The sequence below is a fragment of the Macaca nemestrina genome, chromosome 12 (assembly GCF_043159975.1).
Source record: "Macaca nemestrina isolate mMacNem1 chromosome 12, mMacNem.hap1, whole genome shotgun sequence".
NCBI classification, from domain to species: domain Eukaryota; kingdom Metazoa; phylum Chordata; class Mammalia; order Primates; family Cercopithecidae; genus Macaca; species Macaca nemestrina.
Genome location: NC_092136.1, coordinates 56,826,306 through 56,835,910, shown reverse-complemented (window position 1 = coordinate 56,835,910; position 9,605 = coordinate 56,826,306). Strand labels below are relative to the sequence as shown.

Sequence of the window (9,605 nt, the reverse complement as noted above, 5' to 3'; positions counted from 1 at the left end):
GTGGAGCAGCCAGTGCGCGCGCGGGGGGCGGGGCCGGCACAGAGTCCACGCCCCGCGAGGCTCCCTGGCGTCCCGCGTGCCCTGCTCACCCGGTGGCAAAGCGGGAGAGGAGGCGGCGGCGCTGGTGGGAGTGACCCGGCGGGCCGAGAATCCACAGCGGCCTCTTCACCCAACCGCCCCCTCCTGCGTGGGAGCCCCGCATCCCTTGGACGGGTATGGGCTCTGGGGCCCGATGCCCTGGCAGCCCCGGCCATCTCCGCCGCTGGCCGCGGGTCCCAGCTCACCTGTCCACGCCGTGGCCGACCCGGGGATAACCGACAGCCAGGCCATGCCTCGAGTCCCGCCTCCTGCGCCGCTGCTCGGCTTCTCGGAAACGCACCTCCACGCCGCCAGCCGGGGCTCCAGCGCCCACCGCCCGGGCCCGGAGGACTGGCGGCTCCCTCCGAAGTTGGGAGCGGTCGGGATTTTTCCAACTTCAGGTCGGTCCCCACCCACCGGGCCACGTGACTGGGGAGGGGGCAGCCGGTGCAGGCGTGTGGAGGAGCCTTTCGGGACCTCCTCCCCCAGGCACCCTCTGCCTGCAGCCGGGCACCCGGCCTGCGTTTCCGAGCCGGGGGAGCAGGTGCGGTCGGAAGCCCGCGGGCGGGCATAGAACGGGGGAGTGGCGAGGGTCCCCCACCTCCGCGGGAGCGCACGCGGCTGCGAGCCCTACATCTGCTCTCCGACCAGAGAAGCACCTGTTTTTCTCAACAAGTACTAGGACTTACCATCTAAAGAATCATTCACCGTCCCTCCAGCGTCCTTAGTAGGAGCGATTGGAACCCGTTTTTCTTCTTGAATACGTATTTTTAAGCCATTCTAATCAGGTTTCAGGCATCCTGGATTCTGGTCTCGACGTTGTGATTTGGCACAAACCACGTTTCCATTCTGGAAACCACAACAACCCCCTCCACCCCATCACACAGGAGCAGACCTGGATGAGAAATATGTGCACTCAGCAAAGAACCAATGATAAAAGTAACAGTATCGACGCTTACTGGGCCTTTACTATGTGCCAGGTACTGGAATAGACACTTAAAATGTAGTATCTCATTGGATCCTGGCAACAGCTTGTAAGATAGTATTCTCATCACCCCCATTTTACAGGCAAATACCTGATACCTTCTGTCTGGCCTCCTGAATGCTCCCTAGTTCCATTCCAATCCGTTGTTCACTGTGCTGCCAGAGTAATCTTCTCAAACCATAAGTGTGATCATCTCACTTCCCTGCTAAGAGCACCTCAAAAGGCTTCCTATTGCTCTAAGAGAAACCCACATTCTTGCATGGTCTGCCTAGACCCTGCATATCCACTCTGTGCTTCAGCCTCATAGCCCTTCTTCCAGTTCCTTCCAGTCACCTGTTGCCAAATGGCCTGCCTTTGACTGTCCTGCTCCCTCTGTGTGTAGTGTCCCTTCCTACCTTCTTCAGGAAACTCCTATGCTTCTTCCAGACCTCAGCTCCATTACCATTTCTTTAGGAAAGCCTTCTCTGACCTTCCAGAGAGGGTGAAGTCTCTCTAATTATATACTATGTATCTCTTGGGCATTTCACTTTCTGTGGGGGTAGGGGTAGGGGGGTACTGGTTGTTTAATTTGTCTCCCCCACTGATTGGAACCTCCAGGAAGGTGACTGAATCCGTTTTTTGCTTAGCATTGATGCCCTAATAGGCAGAGGATTCTCAATAAATACTAGTGAAAGGATGGCAGAAAGTTAAGGTTATACCAAAGAAATCAAGTGGTAAAGCTGGCATCTACTCCCAGAACCTGTGCTGGACTACCTAGATCTGGAGAGACTGGGTTTGACCTCATGAAGTTGCTGCTTTTCCTCTGTTCTGCCTTAACACTTGCCCCAGTTTCAGACACTGTGGGAAAACAAATCCAGAAGGCTGCTCACTTGGCTTCAAGGAAGCCCCAGGGCTGGATTCTTCCCTGTGTGCCCACCCTTTACACGCCCCTACACACGGAGGACAGGGTTTCTAGGAGACAGGTGGGATTGCTGCTCACCTTCCAGTCCCCTGGCACACTTCCAGCAGTGAACAACAGTGGCTGCCCTGGCCCCTTCTGTCCCATCACCTGGATCCCTGCCTGATAACTCCTCCAGGTGTGGGTCACCCAGGGAACAGTGAAAGACAGCTTTGCCTTGTCTATCTAGGATAGGTGCCTCTGAGCTTGGCAAAGCATCAGGACAGGTCCAACAGTGAGGGCCCCTAGGGCTTGGGCTGGGACAGTGACTTTCCTCAGGGAGGAAGCCAGGCAGGTACACACTCTCGGGGGGCGTTGGAGTCCCCACTCTTCAGGCTGCTCAGCTCAGTCCTGCAGTCTTTTTTGCTGAGGATGTCCTGACAGAAGAAAGGGGCTCTTTTCACAGCTAGATCCCCCTGGGAACACTAGGAAGCTGAATCTCTCTCGTTGAACTGGAATTTACCCATATCAGGTGTTGCTGAAAAATAAATGGGGCCTGGCTGGAACTGGGAATCTTTTTGTGAATTCAGAGCTCTTTGGTGTAGTGGCATTTGTGTTCTGCAGTTGGGTCTGTGGCTGTAATACCTGTTGGTCCCCTCACCCGTCTGAGACCTTCCTTGGACAGACTGATACCGTCACTGTCCTCAAGACTGCCTGCTTAATTTAAGGAGAGTTATCTCTGGGTGGTTTATCCTGTTTGCCCAAATGACTTTGAGTAAATCACTTCCTACCTCTGAGCCTCAGTTTCCATATCTGTAAAATGGATGTAGTGAGATTGCATATACAGTTGTGCTCAACTCTCTAGGGCTGTACCAACAGAAAAGATTATTATTAATCCTCCGTATAGCCAACCAACCTCCCCTGCCTCGGTTACCCATCTTGGAGGAAGTAACATACAATATGGTTGTTAAAAACACAGGTTTTGGAGTCTAATACACTAGATTTGAATCCCTGCTCTGCTGCTTACTAGCTATGTGACCAGTTAGTTACTGCACCATTGTGAGCTTTCAGTTCTTCATCTAGAAAATTGTGCCAATATGTCTACTTCTCAGGGCTGCTGTGAGAAATAAAATGATAGATAGTATAATACACTGGTCATGTAGCATAGGCTCAGCAGAAGGTAGCAACCATCATTACCTGGAACAACGTCAGGAAAAATTGTAGGTTGCAGAACTCTCAGATTGGGGCTGGCCTATCCCTTCTCCAGGCTTCCCTACAGAGCTTCAGACATGAAGCCAGACTCGAGCATCATACCCTATCTCTAGAGTGAAGGCCTCCTGAGGCAGGGGCTGGCCAGCTCTCTTCCTCTCTTCAGTGTCTCCAGAGTCTGGATTTTCCATGTGCAATGGCTCTATCCTAAACTTCTCTGCATCTTCCCTTGGCTGTTATAGAAGATCTGTACTTGAAAATCATACTAGAAAATCCAGTACTGTTTCAGTTAGAATGCTATTCATGTTATTCTTCTTATAAGTGACAGATAGCCAGTTGAAAATTTCTTATGTGAAAATGTAAATTTGTGGTCCCCTTAATTTAAAAGTGCAGGACTTCAGGCATGGCTGGATCCAAAGACTCAAATGGCATTATCACTGTGTTTCAGCTCTGCTTTCCTCTGAGCTGATGCCCCTATAGGCAGGCCCTTCTTGTCTGATGGCTATTTGCGGCTCTAGGCTTACAACCTATTCTCCCAGCAACCCTCTTTTGGGTCTTCAGCTAACAGAGAGGCCTTTAAGAATGAGAAACAGGATGAGTGCTGAGGCTGGGAGGCCTGAAAAGTAGAGGAGAAGAACAGAGGATAAAGGGGAAACTGCCAAGAAATTTTCCTCCCCATTTCCTCCCTACCCATGCATATTGCCCTTGGCCATACCCTGAAGTTAGAATGGCCACTCCTAGGACCCTCTTCATGCACTACCCCATTCTTTCCTCCTCAGATGTCCTCACCACTACCCCAACCCCCTTTGGCAGGAAGATTCTTCAAACAGTTATCCAGATGTGTGCCAGGATCCCTGGCCACATGGTACCCCTGACTTGGCACCCAGCCCTGAAGGCTGTGTCTGCTTTGGCAGGTTAAAGCAAGAGATATTTCTGTCCTTTTCCTTCAGAGTGATTGCCAACATCACCATGGCCTCAAGAAACAGGGCTGATGGCAGCCCTGCTGGTGTTTTCCAAAGTTGCCTGGGTCTTTTTGATCCATTACAGTCAGCAATGATTTGGTTTCATTTCCCGAGATGAGAACAGGCTTTGACCTCAACTCAGACAGCAAAAGAGGAGAAACAATGGAAAGAAAGAAAAACTCAGTATCTGAAGGAAGTGTGTCTGGTGGAAGTGGGGAAGTGGGGAGTCTAGGCTTGGCTTTGAATCTGGCTCCACCCTTTGCTTTCTGTGGGACCTTGGCCAAGTTACTGAAGCTCTCTGAGTCTCAGTTTACCCATCTTGCAGGGTTCTGTCTCATTTGAGTGAAATAATATATAAAGGCACAAAGTGGGCTCTCAATAAATATGTCCTGTTCCTCCTCTTTCCTTGCCCTCTCCAACATAGGTAGGGAACCCAGAAAAAGAGGGGCCCTTCTGAGCCTAGTGGGAAACTCTTCAGTATGGAAACGAGAACTCTGAAGATGGCAAGTCTCTCAGAATACAGCAAAGCATAGGCCTAACCCACCTGCTCCATATATCTTTATGTCAGCCCCAGCCAGAGGGGACAAGGCCTGTAGAGTGGCTCACACTGATGAGTAACCTGTCTACCTCAGGAGCACTGAGGGCTCTACCTCCTTCCCCCCGGTTAACTAAGCATGTTGCTCGGATGTGATTGTGTGCCTGCTGGGCAAGCCACAGGGGCTGGGGGCCAGTGGCAGCAGAGTGGTGAAGTGCTCTGTGGAACATGTGTAGACTCCCAGGTGTACAAACACGTGTACACGCTCATGCTCATAGTGTTCCCTCTGACCAGTTTTCACACTGCTCTACACTGCCCAAAGAGAAAAGTCATTCAGGATTATTTACAAACTTTTAATTTGTAAAAAAAATTTGAAACTTACAAAAAGTTGCAAACATAAAAATAGTAGAAAGAACACCTGTATATCCTTTTCACAGATTACCTGTTACTAACATTTTACTCCATTTGTTTTCCAGGTACTTATTGGCCATTTGTTTATCTTCGTTGGAAACGTGTATTCAAATCCTTTGCCCATTTTTAACTGAGTTATTTGTCTTCTTATTATTGAATTGTGAGAGTTCTTTTTTTTTTTAATACTTTAAGTTCTGGGGTACATGTACAGAACATGCAGGTTTGTTACATAGGTATACATGTGCCATGGTGGTTTGCTGCACCCATCAACCCATCGTCTACATTAAGTATTTCTCCTCAGCCCCCGACTCTGCAATGGGCCCCTGTGTGTGATGCCCCCATTCCAGTGTCCATGTGTTCTCACTGTTCAACTCCCACTTATGAGTGAGAACAGGCAGTGTTTGGTTTTCTGTTCCTGTGTTAGTTTGCTGAGAATGATGGATTCCAGCTTCATTCATGTCCCTGCAAAGGACATGAACTCATCCTTTTTTATGGCTGCATAGTATTCCATGGTGTGTATGTGCCCCATTTTCTTTATCCAGTCTATCACTGATGAGCATTTGGGTTGGTTCCAAGTCTTTGCTATTGTGAACAGTGCCGCAATAAACATACGTGTGTATGTGTCTTTATAGTAGAATGATTTATAATCATTTGGGTATATACCCAGTAATGGAATTGCTGGATCAAATGGTATTTCAAGTTCTCATTCCTTGAGAAATTGCCACACTGTCTTCCACAATGGTTGAGCTAATTTATATTCCCACCAACAGTGTAAAAGCATTCCTATTTCTCCACATCCTCTCCAGCATCTGTTGTTTCCTGACTTTTTAATGATCGCCATTCTAACTGGCATGAGATGGTATCTCATGGTGGTTTTGATTTGCATTTCTCTAATGACCAGTGATGACGAGCTTTTTTCATATGTTTGTTGGCTGCATAAATGTCTTCTTTTGAGAAGTGTCTGTTCATATTCTTCGCCCACTTTATGATGGGGTTGTTTTTTTCTTGTAAATTTGTTTAAGTTCTTTGTAGATTCTGGATATTAACCCTTTGTCAGATGGATAGATTGCAAAAATTTTCTCCCATTCTGTAGGTTGCCTGTTCACTCTCATGATAGTTTCTTTTGCTGTGCAGAAGCTATTTAGTTTAATTAGATTCCAATTGTCAATTTGGGCTTTTGTTGCCATTGCTTGTGGTGTTTTAATCATGAAGTCTTTGCCCATGCCTGTGTCTTGAATGGTATTGCCTAGGTTTTCTTCTAGAGTTTTTATGGTTTTAGGTTTTATGTTTAAGTCTTTAATCCATCTTAATTTTTGTATAAGGTGTAAGGAAGGGATCCAGTTTCAGACTTCTGCATATGGCTAGCCAGTTTTCCCAACACCACTTATGAAATAGGGAATCCTTCCCCCATTGCTTGTTTTTGTCAGGTTTGTCAAAGATCAACTGGTTGTAGATGTGTGGTGTTATTTCTGAGGGCTCTGTTCTGTTCCATTGGTCTATATATCTGTTTTGGTACTGGTACCATGCTGTTTTTGTTACTGTAGCCTTGTAGTATAGTTTGAGGTCATATAGCGTGATGCCTCCAGCTTCGTTCTTGTTGCATATGATTGTCTTGGCTATGTGGGTCTTTTTTGGTTCTGTATGAAATTTAAAGTAGTTTTTTCCAATTCTGTGAAGAAAGTCAATGGTAGCTTGATAGAGACAGCATTGAATCTACAAATTACTTTGGGAGGTATGGCCATTTTCATGATATCAATTCTTCCTTTTCAAGGACCTCTTCAAGGAGAACTACAAACCACTGCTCAAGGAAACAAGAGAGGACACAAACAAATGGAGAGTTCTTTATATATTCTAGCTACAAGTCTCTTGTCAGATATGATTTGCAAAGTTTTTCTGCCATTTTATGAGTTGCCTTTTCACTTTCTTGATGACTTCCTTTGACTCATAAAAATGTTAAATTTCATTTGCTTCCCTGCAAAACACACACACACACACACACACACACACACACACCCCAACTTTTTTCTGAACCATTTTAGGATAGATTACATATATATAGTGACCCTTTACCACTAATACTTCATTGTATATTTCCTAAAAATAGGAATTTTTCTCTGATGTAACCACAATACAGATAGAAACCTGATAAATTTACATCGATATAATACTTTTATCTAAGCTACTATTCATGTTCCAATTTTTGTCAGTTGACCATTTATAACACATTCCTCCAGTACAGGATTCAGGCTAGGAGCAGGTGTTGTATTTGGTTGTCATGTCTCTTTAGCCTCCTTTAATCTGGAACATTTCCACAGCTTTCTTTGTCCTCCACGACACTGACATTTTTGACATTCAAAATGTCAAAATTCAAAAATGTCAGTGTCATTAAAAAGGGTTAACTGGTTAACACAAAAACCCCCTGGTTAACACAAAAACCAGTTAACCCTTTTTAGTCACTCGTTTCTGTGTGTGATATAATTCACATACCATAAAATTCACCCAATTCATACAATTTTACTTAATATGTACAATTCAATAATTTTAAATATATTCGGAGAGTTGTGCAACCATCACCACAATGACTTCTAGAACATTTCATCATCCCAAGAGAAACTTGGTACCCATTAATCATTCCCCATTGCCTACCAATTTCTCCAGCCCTAGACAACTAACTTGTAATCCACTTTCTGTCTCTATGAATTTGCCTATTCTGGATATTTCGTGTAATGGAATCATACAATGCATGGTCTTTTGTGACTGGCTTCTTTCACGTAGCACACTGTTTTCAAAGTTCATCCATACTGTAGCATGTATCAGTATTTAACTATGGCCAAATAATAGTCCATTGTACAGCTATACCACATTTTATCTAGCTGTACATTAGTTGATAGATATGTAAGCTGTTTCCACTTTTAAGCTATTATGACTAATGTTGCTATGAAATCTCATGCAGAAATCTTTTTGTGCCTTTTATTCATCTCCTGTAGTAGAATTGCTGGGTCACATGGTAGCCCGTGTGACCTTTGAGGAATTAACAGACTGCTCTCCAAAGCAGCTGCACCATTCTACATCTCCACCAGCAGTGTATGAGTGTTCCAATTTATTCACATCCTCATCAACAATTTTTACCATCTGTATTTTTTATTATAGCCATCCTAGTGAGGTTGAGATGATATCTCATTGTGATTCTGATTTGTGTTTCCCTGATGACTAATGATGTTAAGCATCTTTTCAGGTGCTTATTGGTCATTTGTTTGTTTTCTTTGGAAACATGTCTATTAAAATCCTCTGTCCATTTTTACTTGAGTGATTTGTCTCATTATTATTGACTCGTAAGAACTCTTTATATATTGTAGCCATTAGTCTCTTGTCAGATATATGATTTGCAAACATTTTCTACCATTCCATGGGCTACCTTTTCACTTCTTAATAGTGTCCTTTGAAACACACAAGTTTTAAAATTTCACTGATGTGCAAGTTGTTTTTCAACTTCCCTCCCTTTTTAAAACAGAGCATTCTTCATTTTGTGTTTGTCTGCATTTTCCTTGTATTGAGATGGAGGTGATGCATTTTGGCCTAAGTACAGTATAGGTGATGGTATGTTCTTCTCAGAATATCACATCTGCAGGCACATGATATCCATCTGTCCTTTATTGGACATGCTAATTTCGATCATCTGGTCAAGGTATTGCCTGATTTCTCTGCTGTATAATTACTGGCTTTTTTCCTATCCCATTCATGATGTTTAAAAAGATGAAATTCACTCTTTTCAGTCTGTCTACACTCCATCAGCACATTGCACTTTGAGTTCTGTACTCTCCCTGGCACATGCTGCACAGTGGCCAGACCCACCTTGGCTGGGCCTGTGTCCTCATGTCTCAGAAAGGGGCTTTGTTCCACTGACCACAGGTTTCATGCAAATTATTCACACCCTGCTACAGTGAGTGTCTTCATTGACTTTGCTTGCCTAGAGACCTGAGTACTGCCTTCTTGGACTCAGAAGTTGGATGTTGCCATGCTGGAAACATCAAATAGAAATAGGCAGTTCTGGAAAACATGTAATTCTGGGCTCAGCAGGGGGATGTACTGTGATCCTCACATACCAGGGGCTGAGGATTGAGACTCAGAAAAAGATGAAGGATTGAGAGGCCGCGCCGTGTATGTGTACTTGTGTCTGTGCTGTCCCTGACCTAAGAGAAGCTCAGGAGATGGGAAGAGCTCATTTTACCTTTCCAGCTCAGGAGGACAGGGGTATTTGGAAGGCCTTGTGTGAGAACCCAAATCAGGCGTCATAGCCTTTCATTCCTACTTCAAGCTTTAACTCTTCTGTTGCTAGGACACACCCCACTAGAAAAACTGTGACTAAAGAACATTCTGTCTCAGTGAAATGGGGAGAACCAGCAGAGAATGAACCCCTTTAAAGAACGTATCTTGGGTTTAACTTCTAAAGTCTCAAGAAGTGAAAGGTAATGATGAAGATGAGGATGACAGTTAACATTTATTGGGCCCTTACTACGTGCCAGGCAACGTTTCAAGAGTTTTCCAGGT

General features: G+C 45.0%; 2 long non-coding RNA genes across 2 annotated transcripts in view; both read left to right on the top strand.

Annotated features, from left to right (window-relative positions):
• The window catches only part of LOC139357512 (uncharacterized), a 66,540-nt gene that overhangs the window by 33,518 nt on the left and 23,417 nt on the right, over positions 1 to 9,605 (top strand). The window lies entirely within an intron of this gene.
• On the top strand, positions 39 to 1,036 carry LOC139357511 (uncharacterized). The gene is made up of 2 exons (XR_011610840.1): positions 39 to 479; positions 966 to 1,036. It is a non-coding gene; the product is annotated as an uncharacterized lncRNA (long non-coding RNA).